The sequence below is a fragment of the Myotis nattereri genome, assembly GCF_964212035.1.
Source record: "Myotis nattereri genome assembly, chromosome: 21".
Classification (NCBI taxonomy): Eukaryota; Metazoa; Chordata; class Mammalia; order Chiroptera; family Vespertilionidae; genus Myotis; species Myotis nattereri.
Genome location: NC_138097.1, coordinates 2,055,259 through 2,074,904, shown reverse-complemented (window position 1 = coordinate 2,074,904; position 19,646 = coordinate 2,055,259). Strand labels below are relative to the sequence as shown.

The window sequence follows — 19,646 nt, the reverse complement described above, 5'->3', positions numbered from 1 at the left end:
ACAATACATCCGTCTCAGGAAATCATCTTTGGAATCCCAACACCAGCCTCCATGTGGTCTCCAGAGGATTCTCTGCTTTAAGAAAGACTGCAAGTTGGCTGACTCTTGCCTCCTGTGACACTGGCTGTATTTATAGGCATTAAACATGGGTTTCACTGGGGAAAGCAGTTTCTAGTTCACCATAGGCCCTACTCACTCCAGTGTCTAGGTTATGATGGCATCCCTCAGAAACAGCTTCTCCTGTGGGAAGGTTAATTTTTATCACCCAAAGACTAACCTAAGTTAAAAGCAAAAGGAGATGGCTTTGATCAGAAACCATGAGATTTTAGGGCTTAAATAAAAACAGGGTGGGGATCATGGCTATGACACTAATAGTGTGAAGTTTTTCTGAAATGTGTTATTTTCATGAAAGGAGACCGACTTCTATTGTGTTCAGATGATGCTCTAACTGTTCTAGAGAGAGAGCTTTAGATTTAACCATATGCACTTGAAACATCAACACCTTCATTTTTAAAATTCTGTCGAAGGGAATTGTTTATTAATTTCAGAGAGAGAGAGAGAAAGAAAGGGGGGGGAAGGGAGAGATACAGGGGAGAAGAAGATGAAACCAATAAAACAGGAAACATGGATCAATTGCCTCCTCTTTTCTCTCTGAACAACGATCAAATTTGCAACCTAGTTAAGTGCCCTTACCATGAATCAAACAGGCCATCAATGTGTGGGGATGTGCTTTACAGGAGGATGTTACCACCCACTGAGCCCCCTGAGAAGGCAGCACCTTAATTCTTTTTTAAAAAATATATTTTATTAATTTTTTACAGAGAGGAAGGGAGAGAGACAGAGAGGCAGAAGCATCAATTCAGCTGCCTCCTGCACACTCCCCACTGGGGATGCACCCGCAACCCAGGCACATGCCCCCGACTGGAATCGAACCTGGACCCTTCAGTCTGCAGGCCAACGCTCTATCCACTGAGCCAAACCGGTTTCGGCAGCACCTTAATTCTTAATGTTTCCTGTAAGAGAGTATATTAGCATGACTCAGCATTTGTCGAGTCCCAAACTTTCTGTGCTTTGGAAGGACATAATAATGGCAGAATATCAGTTTTTGTCCAATATTGGGTTATTTTGCATTGCTGACCAGTGCCTTGAAACAAAGTCTGCATTACTTTGTGGTTCAAATTTGCAGCCTTGTGCCTCTGTGATTGGTGAGTTCAATGGGAATAAAGAATAGGAGTCTGTTTTGCTTGTGGGAACAATATGAATTATATTCACCTAAGTCAGTGGCTGGGATGATAGCACTGTCCTGGGCGGTTGAGAAAACTACATTACCCAGAAGGAACTGCACCCTTGTGGGCGGTGCGGGCGGTGCTAAAGGGCATTTCCGTATCTGCGTATCCGGTTAGGGCGGGACTTCCGCCTTCCGCCTCGCGGTGGCCATTTTAAACTTTTAGGTCTTTTTTCACAGACTCCCAGGCTTCAGGGCGCTGTTCGTGAGGAGGAGGCGGCCTGGGAGGCAGCGCGACTGCCGTGCGGGGTGTGTCTGAGGCTCCTTGAGCCCAACAGCCCGAGATTGGGGTCCCCGTGCCCCCCGGACTCCTCTCTGCTCACAGCGTCCCCGCAGCCGGACCCCATTTCACCCTCCAGCCTTGGGGACCGGCCTCTCAGGCCCCGCCGCCCAGGTCCCAGCGCGCAGAATGGTGAGTCCCTCGTGGGTGACACAGGGCTGATGGGGGGAGAGGGTGAAAGGCTGCAGGGCCGCCTTGTAAGGACGTGATGGTGCGCCTGCGCAGGAGGACTCGGGGACCCCGCCTGTTGTGGGTGTAAAGGCAGCAGAGAGACGAGGTGAGGGTTTGCAGGAGTTTTCCTTTCACTCTCAGAACGCTGGGGCCATAGATGGTTGTGAAAAAAAGAGGGAATTTTCTGAGGCCGGATTCTAACTTTTCCTAACTTTGCTCAGAGGAAGGACAGACTGTAAGACAGAGGAGAGCAGCTGTGGGCAGGAAGGGGAAGTCCCGTAAATGATAAGGCAGCTGGCAGAGTGAGCCCTGAGGACTGAGCCCCGAGATAACACAGGCATCTGGAGGGACCTCCTCTCTGGGCTGGGCAAGGGCACTGAGCAGCCTGAGCCTGTAGAGCAGTGGTTCTCAACCTTCCTCATGCCGCGACCCTTTAATACAGTTCCTCATGTTGTGACCCAACCCTAAAATTATTCTCGTGGCTACGTCATCACTGTAATGTTACTTCTGTAATGAATCGTAATGTAAATATCTGATATGCAGGATGTGTTTAGGAGATCCCTGTGAAAGGTTCGTTGGACCCCGAAAGGGATCGAGACCCACAGGTTGAGAACCGCTGCCATAGAGCCTGGTGGGTGCCAGACTCTCAACAGGCCGTTTTCTTCCCACAAATTCCTGCAGATGCAGAATCGATTAGGTGTACGGGTTTGTGGAGCTTCTTTCAGGGCCTCACCCCCTTGTGGCCTCTGAGATTGTACAGTCCTGGGACTGTCAGCCGCTCTTGTAGTCCTTGGACCTGGGGACTTGGAACAGACACTAAGCCCTGACTCCAAAGGCCAGGACTAGGGCTTCATGAGGTGGACTTTGTTTCTGGCAACCAGTGTAATGAGTGCGAGGTCCTCCAGACATAGGGTCCGGAATGTGCAAAGTCTTGCAGTGAGGAGTGAGCTGAATCAGGATCCTGCAGTCATGTTTTTTAAAATACATGTATATTTTTATTGATATTAGATGTAGAAAGGAAGGGAGAGAGAGAGAGAGAAACAGGGATGAGCAAGAAGCAAGGATTGGTTGCCACCTGCACAACCCCTACTGTGGATCCAGCCCACAACCCAGGCATGTGACCTCACCAGTGCATGGGTCTATGCTCAATCAACTGAGACACGTCAGCCAGGACTGTGGATCACTTTAGTACAGGGAATCATGGTCAATTGGTCATGGTAGTAATAGCTCAGAAGTGACAGCGTGAACCTGAGGACTGGCTTTCTTTTACTTTTTTTAAAAAATTTCTTTATTGATGAAGTTATTACATATATGTCCTTATCCCCCCATTTACCCCCCACCCTCCCACTCATGCCTTCACACCCCTATTGTCTGTGTCCATTGGTTAGGCTTATATGCATGCATACAAGTTCTTTGGTTGATCTCTCCCCCTTAACCCCACCCTCCCCTACTTTCCCCCCTGAGCTTTGATGGTCTGATCGATGCTTCTCCGTCTCTGGATCTAAACTTTTTATTTTGATGTCATCCCATTTGTTTATTTTCTTTTTAGTTTCCATTGCCCTAGGAGCTGTATCGGTGAAGTTATCGCGTTGGCATATGTCTGTTTTTGTTCCTCAGTTTATGTTGGTCATTATATTACATGAATGAGTGAGATCATGTGGTATTTTTCCTTCATTGACTGGCTTATTTCACTTTAGCACAGTGCTCTCCAGTTCCATCCATGCTGTTGCAAATGGTAAGAATTCCTTCTTTTTTACCGCAGCATAGTATTCCATTGTGTAGATGTGCCACAGTTTTCTAATCCACTCATCTGCTGAGGGGCACTTAGGCTGTTTCCAAATCTTAGCTATGGTGAATTGTGCTGCTATGAACAGAGGGGTGCATATATCCTTTCTGATTGGTGTTTCTGGTTTCTTGGGATATATTCCTAAAAGTGGGATCACTGGGTCAAATGGGAGTTCCAACATGTTTAGTTTTTTGAGGAAACTCCATACTGTTCACAGTGGCTGCACCAGTCTGCATTCCCACCAGCAGTGCACGAGTATTCCTTTTTCTCCGCATCCTCTCCAGCACTTGTCCTTTGTTGATTTGTTGATGATAGCCAGTCTGACAGGTGTGAGATGGTACCTCATTGTTATTTTGATTTGCATCTCTTGCATGATTAGTGACTTTGAGCATGTTTTCATATGTCTCTTGGCCTTCCTTCTGTCTTCTTTCAAAAAGTATCTATTTAGGTCTGCTGCCCATTTTTTGGTTGGGTTGTTTATCTTCCTTTTGTTAAGTTGTATGATTTCCCTGTAAATGTTGGAGATTAAACCCTTATCAGAGATAACATTGGCAAATATGTTCTCCCATGCAGTGGGCTTTCTTGTTTTGTTGATGGTTTCTTTTGCTGTGCAGAAGCTTTTTTAAAAAAAATATATTTTATTGATTTTTCACAGAGAGGAATGGAGAGAGATAGAGAGCTAGAAACATTGATGAGAGAGAAACATCGATCAGCTGCCTCCTGCACATCTCCCACTGGGGATGTGCCCACAGCCCAGGTACATGCCCTTGACCAGAATCGAACTTGGGACCTTTCAGTCCACAGGCCAACGCTCTATCCACTGAGCCAAACCGGCTTCGGCTGTACAGAAGCTTTTTATTTTGATGTTGTCCCATTTGTTTATTTTCTCTTTAGTTTCCAATGCCCTAGGAGCTGTATCAGTGAAGAGATTGCTTCAGCATATGTCTGAGATTTTGCTGCCTGTGGATTCCTCTAGTACAGTGATGGCGAACCTTTTGAGCTCGGCGTGTCAGCATTTTGAAAAACCCTAACTTAACTCTGGTGCCGTGTCACATATAGAAATTTTTTGATATTTGCAACCATAGTAAAACAAAGACTTATATTTTTGATATTTATTTTATATATTTAAATGCCATTTAACAAAGAAAAATCAACCAAGAAAATGAGTTCGGCCGAACCGGTTTGGCTCAGTGGATAGAGCGTTGCCCTGCGGACTCAAGGGTCCCAGGTTCGATTCCGGTCAAGGGCATGTACCTTGGTTGCGGGCACATCCCCACTGGGGGGTGTGCAGGAGGCAGCTGATCGATCTCTCTCATCGATGTTTCTAACTCTCTATCCCTCTCCCTTCTTCTCTGTAAAATATCAATAAAATATATTAAAAAAAAAATGAGTTCGTGTGACACCTCTGACACGCGTGTCATAGGTTCGCCATCACTGCTCTAGTATTTTTATGTTTTCCTGTTTTATGTTTAAGTCCTTTATCCATTTTGAGTTTATTTTTGTGTATGGTGTAAGTTGGTCTAGTTTCATTTTTTTTGCATGTATCTGTCCAATTTTCCCAACACCATTTATTGAAGAGACTGTTTTGACTCCATTGTATGTTCTTGCCTCCTTTGTCAAATATTAATTGAGCATAGTGGTTTGGGTAGATTTCTGGGTTCTCTATTCTGTTCCATTGATCTATATGTCTGTTCTTGAGCCAGTACCAGGATGTTTTGAGAACAGTGGCTTTGTAATACAGTTTGATATCTAGTATTGAGATCCCACCTACTATGATCTTCTTTCTCGGGATCGCTGCAGCTATTCGGGGTCTTTTTTTATTCCAGATGAATTTTTTGAATGTTTGTTCTAGATCTGTGAAACATGCCTTTGGTATTTTAATGGGAAGTGCATTAAATCTATAGATTGCTTTGGGTAGTATGAACATTTTAATGATGTTGATTCTAACAATCCATGAACAGAGTCTGTTCTTCCATCTGATTATGTCTTCTTCTATCTGTTTTTTCAGTTCCCTATAGATTTCCGTGTATAGATCTTTTACCTCCTTAGTTAAGTTTATTCCTAGGTATCTTAATTATTTTTGGTGCGATGGTCAACGGGATTGCTTTTTTAGTCTCTTTTTCTGTAAGTTCACTATTGGTATATAGAAATTCCATAGATTTCTTGGTGTTAATTTTGTATCCTGCTACATTGCCAAATTCATTTATTAAGTCCAATAATTTTTTGATGGAGTCTTTAGGATTTTCTACGTACAGTATCATGTCATTTACGAATATGGACAGTTTTACTTCTTTTCCAATTTGTATGCCTTTTATTCCTTCTTCTTGTGTGATTGCAATGGCTAGTACTTCCAATCGAGTAGGAGTGGTGAGAGTGGGCATCCTTGTCTAGTTCCTGTTCTTAGGGAAAATAGTTTTAGTTTTTGCCCATTGAGTATGATGTTGGCTGTGGGTTTGTTATATGTGGCTTTTATTATGTTGAGATATGATCCTTTATTCCCACCTTGCTGAGAGTTTTTATCAAGAAAGGGTGTTGGATTTTGTCAAATGCTTTTTCTGCATTAATTGATATGACTATGTGATTTTTATGTCTCAGTTTTTTTATGTGATGTATCACGTTTATTGATTTGCGGTTGTTGTACCATCTTTTCATCCCCAGGATAAATCCTACTTGGTCATGGTGTATGATCTTTCTGATGTACTGCTGGATCCAATTTGCTAGAATTTTATTGAGGATGTTGGCATCTGTTCATGAAGGATATTGGCCTGTAGTTCTCTTCATTGTGTTGTCTTTATCTGGTTTTGGTATTAGGATGATGCTGGCTTCATAGAATGAGCTTGAAAGTGTTCCTTCCTCTTGACTTTTTTGGAATAGTATGAGGAAGATAGGTTTTCCTTCTTCATTGAAGGTTTGGTAAATCTCCCCTGTGAAGCCGTCTGGCCCCGGGCTTCTGGTTGCTGGAAGCTTTTTGATGCCTGCTTCAATTTCTTCTATAGTTATTGGCTTATTGTGATTTTTAGATTCTTCCTGATTGAGTATTGGAATGTTGTATTTTTCTAGGAATATGTCCATTTCCTCTAGGTTGTCTAGTTTGTTGGAATAGAGTTGTTCATAGTATTTTTTAGCAATCCTTTGTATTTCTGTGGGGTCTGATGTAATTTTGCCTCTTTTCATTTCTGCTTTTGTTTATTTGGGTCCTCTCTCTTTGCTTCTTGTTGAGCCTCTCTAGAGGTTCATCAATCTTGTTTATCCTTTTAAAGAACCAGCTCTCGGTTTCAATGATCTTTTGAATTGTGTTTTTTTTGTTTGTTTCCATGTCATTTATTTCTGCTCTGATCTTTATTATCTCCTTCCATCTGCTCACTCTGGGCTTTTCTTGTTGCTCTTCTTCTAATTCTTTAAGTGGTAGAATAGATGATTTACTACCATTTTTCTTGTTTTTTGAGGTAGGCCTGTAGAGCTATAAACTTCCCTCTCAGGACTACTTTCATTGTTTCTCATAGATTTTGGATTGTTGTGTTTTTATTATTATTAGTTTCCGTGATGTTTTTAATTTCTTCTTTGATCTCTTTGGTAACCCAATCATTGTTTAATAGCATGCTATTCAGCTTCCAAGTGTTTGAATTTTTTGGATTGTTTTTATTGTAGTTTATTTCTAACTAGAGGCCCGGTGCACAAAAATTTGTGCAGTGGCGGGGGGTGGGTGTCCCTCAGCCCCACTTGTGCCCTCTCACAGTCTGGAACCCCTCAGGAGATAACGACCTGCTGGCTTAGGTCCACTCCCAGTGGCAGAGGGCAGGCCCAATCCCTAGGTGCCTGCCCCGCAGCTCCTGGTTGGCCTCAGAGCAGGGCTGATTGGGGAATTGGGGCGCCGCCCCCTGTCATGCACAGAGCAGGGTGGATCAGGAGTTTGTGATGCCACCCTCAGTCACACTCAGGGTAGGACCGATTGGGGGGTTGGGGCGCCGCCCCCTGTCACACTCAAGGCAGGGTCGATGGGGAGGTTGCGGCACCACCCCCTGTCACGCACAGAGCAGGGTGGATCAGGGGGTTGTGGTGCCACCCCGTCACATACAGACCCGGCCGATCAGGGGGTTGGGTCGCTGCCCCCTGTCACGCACAGAGCAGGGCCGATCAGGAGGTTGTGATGCCACCCTCAGTCACGCTCAGGGTAAGGCCGATTGGGGGGTTGGTACGCTGCCCCCTTTCACACTCAAGGCAGGGTCGGTGGGGAGGTTTAGGCGCCGTCCCCTGTCACCCACAGAGCAGGGCCAATCGGGGTTGGGGCACTCCCCCCTGTCACACTCAGGGCAGGGCCGATGGGGAGGTTGCAGCTCCACCCCGTCACACACAGAACAGGGCCCATGGTGGGGTTGGGGTGCCACACCCTGTCACACAGTGTGCAGGGCCGATCAGGGGGTTGGGGAGCTCCCCCCTATCAGGCACAGAGCAGGGCCGATCAGTGTGTTCGGGCACCTTTCCCTGTCACAAACAGAGCAGGGCGGTTAGGGAGGTTGTGGCCCCGCCCCCTGTCACACACAGAGCCGCAGGGCAATCAGGGGGTTTGGACGCTGCCCCCTGTCACGCTGCTCCATGGGCCAGGAGGCCTTGCTGCTCCGCTGATCCCAATGCTGGGATGCCTCGCGGCTCCGCTCGACACAGGGACAGTGAGGCCTTGCTGCTCTGCTGATCCCGGTTTTGGGAGGCCTCGCTGCTCCACTGATCCCGGTGCTGGGAGGCATATTACCCTTTTACTATATAGGATAGAGGCCTGGTGCTTGGGTGGGGGCCGGCTGGTTTGCCCTGAAGGTTGTCTTGGACCAGGGTGGGGGTCCCGCTTGGGTGCCTGGCCAGCCTGGATGAGGGGATGATGGCTGTTTGCAACTGGTCACACCCCCTTCAGGGTGGGGGATCCCCACTGGGATGCCTGGCCAGCCTGGGTGAGGGGATGATGGCTGTTTGCAGCTGGTCACACCCCCTTCAGGGTGGGGGTTCCCACTGGGGTGCTTGGCCAGTCTGGGTGAGGCGCTGAGGGCCATTTTCAGGCTGGCGGGTGACTGAAGCTCCCAACCTCTCCTTTTTTCCTTTTTTTTTTTTTTTTTTATTCTGGGATTTATTTACCTTCTATGGCTGTCACTGGAGCTGAGAGCCGGCTTCAGCTGTGAGACCTCGGCTGCTGAAAGCAGGTTTCTGGGCGGTGTTTACCTTCTGTATTTGAAACTTTGTTGCGACTCCAGCTCTGAGATCCCATCTGGCTGAAAGCAGGTATCTGGGGTTTTGTTTAGCTTCTGTATTTGTAACAATGTTTCTTAGAGAGCAGCTCAGAGCCCGGCAGCGGCAGGCGGGGAGGCTTGGTTTCCGCCGTCACTGGAGCAAGCAAGCCTCCTGTTTGTGTCAGTTGCCTGGCTGCCAGCTGCCATCTTGTTTGGCAATTAATTTGCATATTGCCCTGATTAGCCAATAGGAAGAGCAGCGAAGTTTCGGCTAATTACCATGTTTCTCTTTTATTAGATAGGATGTTATGGCATTGTGGTCTGAGAAGATGCTTGATACGATTTCAATCTTCTTCAATTTGGGGAAACTTTGCTTGTGACCCAATATGTGGTCTATTTTTGAAAATGTCCCATGTGTACTTGATAAGAACATATATTCCGTGGCATTGGGGTGAAATGTTCTGAAGATGTCAATTAAGTCCATCTGATCTAGTGAGTCATTTAGGATTGCTGTTTCTTTGCTGATTTTTTTGTCTAGAGGGTTTATCCAGTGATGTCAGTGGTGTATTAAAGTCCCCTACTATGATTGTTGTTGTCGATCTCTCCCTTGGTATCGTCCAGGAGTTATTTTTAATGTATTTGGTGCTCCTGCATTGGGTGCATATATTTTTATCAGGGTTGTCTCCTCTTGTTATATCGTTCCCATTAGTATTATGAAGTGGCCATCTTTATTTCTTGTTATGGCCCTTATTTTGAGGTCTATTTTGTCAGATGTAAATATTGCTACCCCGGCTTTTTTTTTTTCATTTCTATTTTCCTGAAAGGTATTTTTCCATCCCTTCACTTTCAGTCTGTGTGAATCCCTTGTTCTGAGGTGTGTCTCATGTAGACAGCATATATATAGGTAATATTTTTTTATCCATTCAGCCGCTCAATGTCTTTTGATTGGAGCATTTAGTTTGTTTATGTTTAAAGTTATTGATAGTTGTTTGTAGCCATTTTTAGTTTTTGTGCCTGTGTTCCTTCTTCCCTTTTTATTTCTTCTTTTTACACCATTCCCTTTAGCATTTCTTGCATTGCTGGCTTGGTAGTGAAAAACTCCCTTAGCTTTTTTTTTGTATGTGTGAAGATCCTTATTTCCCCTTCAATTTTCTTTCTTTCTTTTTTTTTTTTTTTTTAAAGAATGGCTTAGGAGCCATTCTTCTTTTTATTTTTTCTTTATTTTTTTATTTTTTATTATTTTTTTCAAAATATATTTTATTGATTTTTTACAGAGAGGAAGGGAGAGAGATAGAGAGTCAGAAACATCGATGAGAGAGAAACATCGATCAGCCGCCTTTTGCACATCCCCCACCGGGGATGTGCCCGCAACCCAGGTTACATGCCCTTGACCGGAATTGAACCTGGGACCTTCCAGTCCGCAGGCTGATGCTCTATCCACTGAGCCAAACCGGTTTCGGCATCCCTTTCAATTTTCAATGATAGCCTTGCTGGAGAGAGTATTCTTGGATTTAGTCCCTTTCTTTGTATCACTTTGTAAATTTCCTTCCATTCTTTTCTGGCCTGATGTGTTTCTGTTGGGAAGTCATTTGATAATCTAATGGTTTAGAGCCCTTGTACATAACTTTCTGTTTCTCTCTTACAGCCTTTATGATTCTCTCTTTGTCCTGAACATTTGCCATGGTAATTATGATGTGTCTTGGTGTGGGTCTTTTTGCGTTCATCTTGTTTGGGACTCTCTGTGCTTGCATGACTTTTTTCTTTTCCACATCAGGGAAGTTTTCTTTTTTTTTTTCTAAATATATTTCATTGATTTTTTTACGGACAGGAAGGGAGAGGGATAGAGAGTTAGAAAAATCGATCAGATGCCTCCTGTGCACCCCCCCAATGGAGATATGCCTGCAAACAAGGTACATGTCCTTTACCGGAAAGAATCTGGGACTCTTCAGTCCACAGGCCAAAGCTCTTGCATTGAGCCAAACTGGTCAGGGCCAGGGAAGTTTTCTGACATTATTTCTTCAAATGGGTTTTCTAACCCTTGTTCCTCTTCCTGTTGTTCTGGCACCCCTATTATTTGTATGTTTATCGTTTCATGTTGTCCCATAGCTCCCTTAGGCTCTCCTGTCTTTAATTTTTTTTTCCAATTTCAGTTCAGTTTGGTTGTGTTCTGCTTCCCTGTCTTCTAATTCGCTAATTCGGTCCTCCAGTTCTCCTACTCTACTGCTGAAACATTACATGGTGTTTTTTATTGCAGCTACTTCATTCTTTATTTCTTCTTGATTCTTACATAAGTTATTGATTTTTTTCATCCATCCTGTTTATGAACTGTATGACGCTTATTCTGAATTCTTTTTCTGACATATTGCATGCCTTTGTTCCACTTAGCTGCTTATCTGGTGATGCTTCCTTTTCTTTCCTTTGGGGGTTTCTTTGTCTACCCATTTTTGACCTCACCGACAGACCTAGATGTCAATTCGTGCAGGGCCTGTTCCTTGGGTGGCAGTGGCTCCTCGGGCTGCAGTTGCCCATTGGGCTGTCACGGCAGCAGCTGCTTCTCAGTTGGCAGTGGCTCCTATAGTGGGTGCTATTCACAGCAGTGGTGGCTCCTCTGGTGGGTGGGGGAGGGCTGCTTGCACAGCTGCTGCTCCTCAGACTGGGGTGTGCTGCTCAAGAGGCTGCTGCTTCTCGGATGGGGGCAGCTGCGCATGGCTACTGCTCCTCGGACGGTGGCGGGCTACTTGCGTGGCTGTTGCTCCTTGGACGGGGGTGGACTGCTCATGTAGCTGCTACTCCTTTGATGGGGGCTGGCTGCGCATGGCTGCTGCTGCTCAGACTGGGTGAAGATTTCTTTATATATCCTGTGAAATTTAGAGGTAACTGTAATGATCCAGATATTTAAGGGTTACAGTGACAATATCTTGTTAGGAGTTCTCTTATCAGATGTCTGGATAGCCACGACTCCTTTAGCACCCAGCTGGCGGGAGGCTCCCTGGCGCCCAGCAACCGCTGCACACTATGGGCGAGGCCAGAGGGTAAAATGCTTGCTCGCCTAGCAATAGCCTCACATTCTGCACCAGGACTGGCTTTCATGCTGTGCCCACTGTTTGTGGGAGGTGGTTGTCATAAGGACAGAAGTTGTCATGTAGAGTGTGGTGGAGAAATAGTCATTTTGCAGTGGCAAATACCTTCAAAAGATGAGTGGACCTGAGATTAATTGGAGGCCGAAGAGGAATTCAAATAACAAGAGTCTAGGGTTGGTACATACACCTTTTCTAAACTCTCACCAGGATGTTGTTGTGACCCTCAGTGTGGCCTGGCTGTGGGGAGTTGAAGTTCGTTTTGTGGATTAGCTTAGAGCAGTGATGGTGAACCTTTTGAGCTCGGCGTATCAGCATTTCGAAAAACCCTAACTTAACTCTGGTGCCGTGTCACATATAGGAATTTTTTGATATTTGCAACCATAGTAAAACAAAGATTTATATTTTTGATATTTATTTTATATATTTAAATGCCATTTAACAAAGAAAAGTCAACCAAAAAAATGAGTTCATTTGTCACCTCAGACATGCATGTCATAGGTTCGCCATCACTGGCTTAGAGGCTTGAGTGAGACTCACTGGGCATGGTGCAGAGGGCCATCAGGGCTGGGACTTGAGTGAAGGTTAAGTGAGGGATGTTGGCTGTGACTAGTGAAGGGACATCAAGTGCAGCATAACAGGAGATGGGCTATGGATATCTGAGATCTGATTGTTGTTCTTAATAGTTAGGGTTGAAGGAAAAAAAACGGTCATGGAGAGAGGCCTACATAGCACCATCAAGGCTGCCACTATGAGTGTGGACTATCAGAATCTGGGCAGTACTTGATCCTGATTCAGTTTGGCAACCATCCTCTGGACCACACATGCTGAGTAATAAGTAAAGGCCGGGAGATGAGTATGGGGGCAGGTGCTGTGGAAGTGCAGGTGTGAGAGAGGTGTGGTAGATGGAGTGATGTGCACTTGGAGAGGGAATGTGAATTCATGGCCACAGCACCATGACATTGACATAAGAGTGAATGAAGGAAGAGTCCATTTCTGGTGGTGCCTGGATGGAACAATAAGGTGAATTTTAGGGTAATTGCCTGTAAAGAGGGGTGTGTGGGTGCTACAATTTAGGTTAAGAGCTTAGGTGACATTTAACTAACCACCTGCTTTTTGCTGTTGGGAGTGACACACTGGTTGATGGGGATGAGATAGCATTCATCAGTATTACCCAGGCTTGTAAATCTCCATTGGCATGGGTAAGGGTGAAGGGTAAGAGAGAAATCGATTATGGAGGTGGGTATATTTTTGGAAAAGAGGTGATTAGGAAATAATATATCCACGCCACGACAAATTTGCACTACCTTTGAAGTTGTGCATCTGGGAAAGAAGCTGTGTGAGAGAAGTGTTGTTCAAAAACTATGAGCAGCAGATTGTGAAAAGTGATGGCCTCAGCACCTTGGGATTGGGGTCAAGCGGATGAAGTGTGATACCATGTTTTTGGTGTCTTAGAGGAATAATCGGAGGGACTACAATGCTAAATTCTGACAAGAAGAGTATCAAATTACACTGTCTTTATGGCCTACATCCCTCACTAACCTATATTTTGACACCCACTCTATGGATAAGAGACAGTGTGGCATACATGGGAGGTCCAGAGCTCAGGTATCTTCTGTCTGCTGAACTGCCGTCATTGTTGTGGGAAGAAAAATATCAGCAGGAAAATAAGAAGACAGTGGCTTTCATGGGATGAAGGCCTGGTATTTTCTCAGATGTGAAGCGTGCAAAGAGCAGATGGGTGGGGAATATGACAGACTTATAATCTTAAGAGTGAATCTGATCATGGGCTGTACTGTCCCCGTTATGACAGGATGTGAACTTTGAAGACGTGGCCATTGCCTTCTCTGAAGAGGAGTGGGTGATGCTGGATGAGGCTCAGAGACTTCTGTATTACGATGTCATGCTGGAAGTGTTTGTCCTTGTATCATCTGTAGGTAAGATCTTCACATTCTCCCAGTGTCTTGAGGTGATGACCTCTCTTTCTTTACACCTCAGGCGTAGCTTTCCCTCTCCCACAGCAAGAACATGGCCTATGCTAATGTCTTCCACTGTCCTGTCAAACGTTCTGTGGCTGCCAGGGATGAGCTGGATCGGGAGCCCTTAGTAAAGGACTCCAGGAACATCCCTAACACCCGTAACCTCAAAAAGTACAGGAAGTGTCAGGGAGTCAAGTGCCTAGCATTGAGTTTAATGGGTCCCAGCTTGCACTTTCTCTTCATGGGAGGCTGACAGTGTCCACATGCATGGCTTCTACTTCTGCCCTCTTTCTCTTGGTACGCATTCTTGTGCCACATTATGGTCTTTACGTACATAAACCATGGGCTGTTTTGGTAAGGCCCCCATTCAAATGTATGTAATATTCTCTTCCCTGAATACTATAGCAAGCTGTTTAGCTCTGGCCCAGTGCAGACTACTCACTTCTTCCTCACCTGTTCATCTGCATTGGTGCCTCTGCAGTAATCTGCAACGTTGACTTGTACATGTGATATGTGCATAGATGTGCTAATTAGTCCTTGAAACCAGCTACTCCTTTATTGAATTTTACTTGGAGTAAGACCTAAACAACTTCTTGCACAGCTCCCCCCCCACCCCCATCCCCGGTAAACAATACGTGCAGAATGCTGTTAGTTGAAGGATGAGCTGGAGATCCATATTCTCATCCATGTGGTGCTTGCCATGTTTGTGTCATATTTCTGGTGAGGCCTCCCTGTTTTGTGATCTTTATTAGTCAAGAAAGTCACAAGAGCCTCTTATTAATTCTTCCTGCTTATCTCTTATTTTCAGACAATTGCATGGCACCAATGTGTGATGTGCAACACACTTTTGCCATGGGACTTCCCCCTGCCACCACATTCAACATTCATTTCCTCACCATTTCTCACTTTTCAGGTTGTTGGCATAAAATGGAAGATGAGGAGGCCTGTTCTGATCAGCGAGTATGTATACAAGGCAAGTCACAGGTCAAGACTTCTAAGACAGCTCCAGTCACCCATAAGAGCCATCTCTGTAAGCGGTGTTTCTCTGTGTTACAACATATTTTGCACCCAACTGGGTCACATGCAGCATACTTTGAGCAGAAAGCCTTCTGTAGCGACGCATGTGTTGGAGAATTCTGTTTCAGTGTAAACCCTCACCAGCAACAAAAGAATGAATGTGGAGAGGGGCCCTGGAAAGAAGCTATGGACAGGGCCTCTTTTGTGAACAGGTGCAGCTTCTCCTTATCTTTGATGCCTTCAACCAGCAGGGAGGTTGGGGAAGACTTGCAGTCCAACTCAGAGCTTCTCTGGCACCAGGCCATTCTCAACACTGAGGAGCTACACTGTGGCAGTGAGATTTCACAGGAATTTCTCAGTGGAAAAAGTCATCACCGGTGGGATGAATGTGAAAATGCTGCCAGCCACAACCTGAAACTTGTTCAGTGTCAGGGTGTGTGTTCTGGAGAACTGATTTATGAGTGTAACAGGTATAGGGAAATGTTTAGACGAAACTTTAATGTCATTCTACATAAGGGAGTTCACACTGGAGAAAAGCAGTATCAGTTTAATGAATGTGGGAAGTTCTTCGGAAAAAGACCTTCACTCATTAAACACCAGAGAGTTCACACTGGAGAGAAGACATATGCGTGCAGACATTGTGGGAAGTCTTTCAGTTACAAGTCTAACCTCAAAAAACACAACAGCGTTCACACAGGAGAAAAGCCATATAAGTGCAGTGAATGTGGGATATCCTTTCGTCAAAAGGCCCACCTCACTGAACACCTCAGAGTTCACACTGGACAGAAACCATATGAATGCAGACATTGTGGGAAATCCTTCAGTTCCAAGTCTAACCTCAAACAACACAACAGAGTTCACACAGGAGAAAAGCCATATAAGTGCAGTGAATGTGGGATGTCCTTTCGTACAAGGACTCAGCTCACTAGACACCTCAGAGTTCACACTGGAGAGAAGCCGTATGAGTGTCGAGAATGTGGGATGTCCTTTTCTCAATGGGCTCAGCTCACTAGACACCTCAGAGTTCACACTGGGGAGAAGTCGTATGAGTGTAGAGAATGTGGGATGTCCTTTCGTCAAAAGGCCCACCTCACTAACCACCTCAGAGTTCACACAGGAGAGAAACCATATGAGTGCAGACATTGTGGGAAATCCTTCAGTTCCAAGTCTAACCTCCAACAACACAACAGAGTTCACACAGGAGAAAAGCCATATAAGTGCAGAGAATGTGGGATGTGCTTTCGTACAAGGGCTCACCTCGCTAGACACCTCAGAGTTCACACTGAAGAGAAGCCGTATGAGTGTAGAGAATGTGGGATGTGCTTTCGTACAAGGGCTCAGCTCACTAGACACCTCAGAGTTCACACTGGAGAGAAGCCACATGAGTGTAGAGAATGTGGGATGTCCTTTCGTCAAAAGACCCACCTCACTGACCACCTCACAGTTCACACAGGAGAGAAACTATATGAGTGCAGACATTGTGGGAAATCCTTCCGTTACAAGTCTAACCTCAGACAACACAACAAAATTCACACTGGAGAAAAGCCATTTAAGTGCAGAGAATGTGGGATGTCCTTTCGTACAAGGGCTCAGCTCACTAGACACCTCAGAGTTCACACTGAAGAGAAGCCATATGAGTGTAGAGAATGTGGGATGTCCTTTCGTACAAGGGCTCAGCTCACTAGACACCTCAGAGTTCACACTGAAGAGAAGCCACATGCGTGTAGAGAATGTGGGATGTCCTTTTGTACAAGGGCTCACCTCACTAGACACCTCAGAGTTCACACTGGAGAGAAGCCACATGTGTGTACTGTATGTGGGAAGTCTTTTAGCCAAAAATCCAATCTTAATAAACATCTGAGAGTTCACACTGGAGAGAAGTGTTAAATGTGCAGGGAATGTTTCCTTTTATTCACTTAGAATAACAACACTGAAGGAGACTCTTCACGACCTATTTTCCTAAATTTAAACCCCTTTTAATGGAACATACACTCTTCTAGATTCCTCATGTTTCCAGTACAGGTGAAGCTTAAACGAGGTGCATTGCACTTTGTAACATGCCCAGGTCTTCTACCCGATTGATTTGTGGCTGAAGAGAATTACCCTCTACCACCTGGCTCACCTGAAGAGTGTGTATCAGTCCCAACCACTGCGTGCTCAGGGGAAATGTATTCTGTGTTGTCACTTGTGCTTGAGAGCATTAGGAACCCTCCGCTCCTGACAGGATCTTCATTTATCTCCGAGGAGGTAATGCACCTGACCCAGGGTTCATACAGGGCACCCATCCTCAGCTAAGAAGTGCGGCCTCTGTCAGGGACATGTGGTTCTCACATTATGCTGTGATGAATTGTTTCAAATTCTGATTCACCAACCTGCGAATGGTTTTCTGTCATGTTTTCTGGTTTGTGATCTTTAGTAAAGGTATTTTTCTTTAGTACCTTTAATTTTCTTGGTTATATTCACCCCCAGGGATGATTTTCAAGTACGATTGTGGTCTATGTTGTATAATGTACAGATATTGTGTGGATCCCAACTTTTCTCTGCTTTAGGAGGGACAGGATAATGCCAGGAAATCACTCTTTGACCAATATTGGCTTTTAGTGCATTGCTGCCCACGGCCTTGAAATAAAGACTGCGTGACTTTGTGGTTCTTATTTGCAGGTTTGATCCTGGCCCCTATGGAGCTTTGTAGGAGGCATCTAATTTTTCCTTCTCTCTCACATTGATGTCACTCCCAATCTTTCTCTTCCTCTCCCCCTTCCCTTGCACTCTGTCTGAAAATCAATGGGAAAATATCCTCAGGTGTGGATTACCAAAAAATCCAAACATTCACCCTGGTGCCCTGAGATGGGGCCTCTGCCGATACTACCCACCTTTACTCACTCCTGCCTTTTCCTGGGATGTTGCCAATGCAGGTGGGCTCACTGTGCCCTTCCCAGTGTTTGGCAGAGAGGCAAGGCCCTGGGAGGGATTGGGGTTCTCTGTGTGCCTGAGATGTACTGGCCAGGGCTCTTCTGTCTGCATCCAGAGTCTCTCCAGCCTGCTCCTTCCCACCCCCAGGCACCTAGCCTGCTGCAAATGAACCTACTTCTGTATCTGGGAGAAGCCCCCTGATGGTATGGGCCCTGAAGTCAGTTCATCTTTAGAAAATCCTGCCTCCCGCCAACCCATTCACACCCCTGAGACCCACTGGTGTTCACGTCTCTTTTTTTTTTCATTTTAGGGATTACTTTGCACTTTATTAAAAATACAGCACCTCTCTCCCCTACCCCCTCACCCAGCTGTCCTGGAGGTAGCATGGATTCTCCAGGATATGGTTTTGTTTATTTTAAATGGTGGGAACATTCTGTAATACAAGCATTTCCAGAAGGGGAGGATTGGTCTCAATATAATTTCACATTTGGAGGATGATTTGTGGTTGGTGTGCCCCCGCCTCTAAGTTTTGCCTGCGCATGGAAGACCTGAAATGAGGGCATAGTTCCTGGATTCTGGGGAATAGTGTGCTGGTGGGGGTGTGGTTGAGGGGGCAGAGAGTTTGGGTGCCTGTGAACGTGTTCCTGCCAGCTCATGGTCCAGGTTCCTTGAGCGGGTGGGCTGAGGGAAGGCTGTAGGAATGAGAACTTGAATCAGGCTGGATGGAGGGTCAGCAGCCATGGGTGGGCATAAGGAACACATATAAAGACTGTGGCTTTGGATACTGTTGAGCTCAACTGTTTCAGATTCCCCAAATACAGAGTCCCCTGTCCTTGGGAACTGGCATCTAGTGGAGGACAGTACACAATGGACCAGGATACTTGCGAGAGGTGACAGCAGTGATGGAGGAAGGTGAAACCAGTGTTGGTCAGTGGGGTCTTCACTGCGGAAGTCTGGGAAGGGTTGGCAGGCTCCAGACGGGAGCCTGCCCTGTGCATTTGCGAGCTGTACGGAGGTCACTCTGGCTGGTTTTAACAGCAAGGATCAGAAAGTGGTAAAAAAAATAAAATAAAATAAATGGTGGCCAAATAGGCTGATGTATTGTGCATCTCGTCCTGAGCCAAACTGGAAATACAAATAAATCAAGGAGCACCCACTTGTTATTAACAAATTACATGCAGCTGAGCAGACAGTTTACAATCAGAAAAGATTCCCAGGGAATGGCAAGAACTGGGAAGTGGACTTGACAGACACAGAATGAGGTGCCGTAAAAACTGACCCCACAGAAATACAAGGGACTGTAAGAAAATACTATGAGGGACATTATTCCAACAAACAGGACAACCTGGACAAAATGCCCATATTCTTAGAAAAATACAACCTTCCAAAACTCAGGAAGAATCAGAAAACCTGAAAAGACCAGTAACTACTAATGAAATTGAAGCAGTAATTAAAACAAAACAAAACACTCCCAGCAAATAACAGGTCTGGTCCAGATGGCTTACCGAAACAGGGTTTTACCAAACATTCAAAGAACTAACAACTATAACCCTCACACCATTTCAACAAATCCAAGAGTATACAACACTTCCAAGCTCGTTTTACAAAGCCAGCATTATCCTACTTCCAAAACCAGATAAAGATATGGCAAAGAAAAAGAACTACAGGCCCTAACCGGTTTGGCTCAGTGGATAGAGCGTTGGCCTACGGACTGAAGGGTCCCAGGATCGATTCCAGTCAAGGGCATGTACCGTGGTTGTGGGCACATCCTCAGTAGGAGGTGTACAGGAGGCAGCTGATCAATGTTTCTCATCGATGTTTCTAACTCTATCCCTTTCCCTCTCTGTAAAATATCAATAAAATATATTGAAATAGAAGAACTACAGGCCAATATCCCTGATGAAAGGACACTAAAGTCCTTGAGA

The 19,646-nt window shown here is 45.3% G+C and overlaps 1 long non-coding RNA gene across 1 annotated transcript; it reads left to right on the top strand.

Moving 5' to 3' along the window:
- Window positions 1-1,422: 1,422 nt before the first annotated feature.
- Window positions 1,423-17,461, top strand: LOC308535694. Its single transcript, XR_013997291.1, has 3 exons — window positions 1,423-1,697; window positions 13,626-13,749; window positions 14,705-17,461. It is a non-coding gene; the product is annotated as an uncharacterized lncRNA (long non-coding RNA).
- Window positions 17,462-19,646: the final 2,185 nt, after the last annotated feature.